At 38.1% G+C, this 3999-nt stretch overlaps 1 non-coding gene across 1 annotated transcript; it reads right to left on the reverse strand.

Annotated features, from left to right (window-relative positions):
- Nucleotides 1-1668: 1668 nt before the first annotated feature.
- LOC112780680 (small nucleolar RNA R71) lies at nucleotides 1669-1776 on the reverse strand. Its single transcript, XR_003191500.1, has one exon. It is a non-coding gene; the product is annotated as a small nucleolar RNA R71 (small nucleolar RNA).
- Between the last annotated feature and the right edge of the window lie 2223 nt (nucleotides 1777-3999).

The raw sequence follows: 3999 nt of genomic DNA on the forward strand, positions 1-3999 counted from the left end.
CTTGCATGTTTTCTTTGCATTAAAGGTTTTTCAAAATTGTGTCTATGATGTTCATCTTGGCATTCAAAGTGTTCTTGGTGTTCATCTTGACATTCATAGCATTCTTGCATGCATCACATGTTTTGATCTAGAAATTTCATGCATTGCATCTTTTTAGTGTTTTTCTCTTGCATCATAAAAATTCAAAAATCAAAAAAAATATCTTTCCCTTTTTCTCTCCTCAAATTCGAAAATTTGGATTGACTTTTTCAAAAATTTTTAAAATCAAGTTGTTTCTTATGAGTCAAATCAAATTTTCAATTTGAAAATCTTATCTTTTTCAAAATCTTTTTCAAAAATCAAATCTTTTTCAAAATTCTTAGTTATTTTCGAAAATTCCAAAAATATTTTTCAAAAATCTTTTTCTTATTTTTAAATCAAATTTTCGAAAATAACATAATCAATTAATGTTTTGATTCAAAAATTTGAAGTTTGTTACTTGCTTGTTAAGAAAGATTCAAACTTTAAGTTCTAGAATCATATCTTGTGATTTCTTATGAATAAAGTCATTAATTGTGATTTTAAAAATCAAATCTTTTTCAAAAACTAATTCCTATCATATCTTTTCAAAAATATCTTCTTATCTTATCTTTTTCAAAAATATCTTTTCAAAATATCTTTTCTAACTTCCTAACTTCTTACCTTTTCAAAATTTGTTTCAACTAACTAACTAACTTTTTGTTTGTTTCTTAACTTTTTCAAAACTACCTAACTAACTCTCTCTCTCTAATTTTCGAAAATATCTCCCCTCTTTTTCAAAAATTTCTTTTTAATTAACTAATTATTTTTATTTTTTATTTTTGATTTCAAAAATTTTCGAAAATTACTAACATTTTTCAAAAACCATTTTCAAAAATCACTAACTCCTTTTCAAAAATAATTTTCAAAAATTCCCTCCTTCTCTCTCATCTTATTCTATTTATTTATTCATCTACTAACATCTCTCCCTCACATCATCACCAAATTCGAACCCCCTCTTCTATCTGTGTTCGAATTTCTTCCTCTTTTCTTCTACTCACATAAGGGAACCTCTATACTGTGGTAAAGAGAATCTATATTATTATTATTATTTTTCTGTGCCCTCTTCTTTGTCATATGAGCAGGAGCAAGGGTAAGAACATTCTTGTGGAAGCAGATCCAAAACCTGAAAGGACTCTGAAGAGAAAATTAAGAGAAGCTAAAATACAACAATCCAAAGATAACCTTTCAGAAATTTTCGAACAGGCAGAGGAGATGGCAGCCGAAAATAATAATAATGTAAGGAAGATGCTTGGTGACTTTACTGCACCTAATTCCAATTTACATGGAAGAAGCATCTCCATTCCTGCCATTGGAGCAAACAACTTTGAGCTGAAACCTCAATTAGTTTCTCTGATGCAGCAGAACTGCAAGTTTCATGGACTTCCATCTGAAGATCCTTTTCAGTTCTTAACTGAATTCTTGCAGATATGTGATACTGTTAAGACTAATAGAGTAGATCCTGAAGTCTACAGGCTCATGCTTTTCCCTTTTGCTGTAAGAGACAGAGCTAGATTATGGTTGGATTCTCAACCCAAAGACAGCCTGAACTCTTGGGATAAGCTGGTCACGGCTTTCTTAGCCAAGCACTTTCCTCCTCAAAAGCTGAGCAAGCTTAGAGCTGATGTTCAAACCTTCAGACAGAAAGAAGGTGAATCCCTCTATGAAGCTTGGGAAAGATACAAACAGTTGACCAAAAAGTGTCCTTCTGACATGCTTTCAGAATGGACCATCCTGGATATATTCTATGATGGTTTATCTGAGCTATCAAAGATGTCACTGGACACTTCTGCAGGTGGATCCATTCACCTAAAGAAAATGCCTGCAGAAGCTCAAGAACTCATTGACATGGTTGCTAATAACCAGTTTATGTACACTTCTGAAAGGAATCCTGTGAATAATGGGACGCCTATGAAGAAGGGAGTTCTTGAAGTTGATACTCTAAATGCCATATTGGCTCAGAATAAAATATTGACTCAGCAAGTCAATATGATCTCTCAGAGTCTGCATGGAATGCAAGCTGCATCCAACAGTACTCAAGAGGCATCTTCTGAAGAAGAAGCCTATGATCCTGAGAACCCTGCAATAGCAGAGGTGAATTACTTAGGTGAACCTTATGGAAACACCTATAACTCAACATGGAGAAATCATCCAAATTTCTCATGGAAGGATCAAAAGCCCCAACAAGGCTTTAATAATGGTGGAAGAAACAGGTTTAGCAATAGCAAGCCTTTTCCATCATCAACTCAGCAACAGACAGAGAACTCTGAACAAAATGCTTCTAATTTAGCAAATCTAGTCTCTGATCTATCTAAGGCCACTGTAAGTTTCATGAATGAAACAAGATCTTCCATTAGAAATCTGGAAGCACAAGTGGGCCAGCTGAGTAAAAGGATCACTGAAATCCCTCCTAGTACTCTCCCAAGCAATACAGAAGAGAATCCAAAAGGAGAGTGCAAGGCCATTGACATAAGCGCCATGGCCGAACCTGTGAGGAGAGGAGAGGACGTGAATCCCAAGGAGGAATACCTCCAGGGACGTCCAGTGATCAATAAGGAGCTTCCCTCTGGGGAACCAAAGGACTCTGAGGCTCATCTAGAGACCATAGAGATTCCATTGAACCTCCTTATACCCTTCATGAGCTCTGATGAGTATTCCTCTTCAGAAGAGAATGAGGATGTTACTGAAGAGCAAACTGCCAAGTTTCTTGGTGCAATCATGAAGCTGAATGCCAAATTATTTGGCATTGATACTTGGGAAGTTGAACCTCCCTTGTTCATCAATGAACTAAGTGATCTGGATCAACTGACATTGCCTCAGAAGAGACAGGATCCTGGAAAGTTCATAATACCCTATACCATAGGCACCATGATCTTTAAGGCTCTGTGTGACCTTGGTTCAGGAATAAACCTCATGCCCCTCTCTGTAATAGAGAAACTGGGAATCTATGGGGTGCAAGCTGCTAAAATCTCACTAGAGATGGCAGACAGCTCAAGAAAACAGGCTTATGGACAAGTAGAAGATGTATTAGTAAAGGTTGAGGGCCTTTACATACCTACTGATTTCATAGTCCTGGATACTGGAAAGGAAGAGGATGAATCGATCATCCTAGGAAGACCTTTCCTGGCCACAGCAAGAGCTGTGATTGATGTTGACAGAGGTGAAATAGTCCTTCAATGGAATGAGGACTCCCTTGTGTTTAAAACTCAAGGATCTCCCTCTGCAACCATGAAGAGGAAGCATGAAAAGCTTCTCTCAAAGCAGAGTCAACCAGAGCCCCCACAGTCAAACTCTAAGTTTGGTGTTGGGAGGCCACAACCAAACTCTAAGTTTGCTGTTGAACTCCCATATCCAAACTCTAAGTTTGGTGTTGGAGAGTCTCAACAAAGCTCTGCACATCTGTGAGGCTCCATGAGAGCCCACTGTCAAGCTATTGACATTAAAGAAGCGCTTGTTGGGAGGCAACCCAATGTTTATCTAATTCTTATTTTTATTGTTTTTCATGTTTTCTTAGGTTCATGATCATGTGGAGTCACAAAATAAATACAAAAAATTAAAAATGGAATCAAAAACAGCAGAAGAAAAATTACACCCTGGAGGAGCATCTGTCTGGCGTTCAGCGCCAGAACAGAGCATGGTTCTGGCGCTGAACGCCCAAAATGGGCAGCTTCTGGGCGCTGAATGCCAGAACAGGCATGGTTCTGGCGTTCAACGCCAGAAATGGCACACAAATGGGCGTTGAACGCCCAAAATGGCCACCAACCTGGCGCTGAACGCCCAGAGTTGGGTACAAAGGCATTTTTACATGCCTAATGGGTGCAGGGATGTAAATCCTTGAACACCTTAGGATCTGTGGACCCCACAGGATCCACTCAGGATCTGTGGACCCCACAGGATCCCCACCTACCTCCACTCACTTCTTCTCACCACTCTCTTTCACAC

This window comes from Arachis hypogaea, chromosome 19 (genome assembly GCF_003086295.3).
Source record: "Arachis hypogaea cultivar Tifrunner chromosome 19, arahy.Tifrunner.gnm2.J5K5, whole genome shotgun sequence".
NCBI classification, from domain to species: Eukaryota; Viridiplantae; Streptophyta; class Magnoliopsida; order Fabales; family Fabaceae; genus Arachis; species Arachis hypogaea.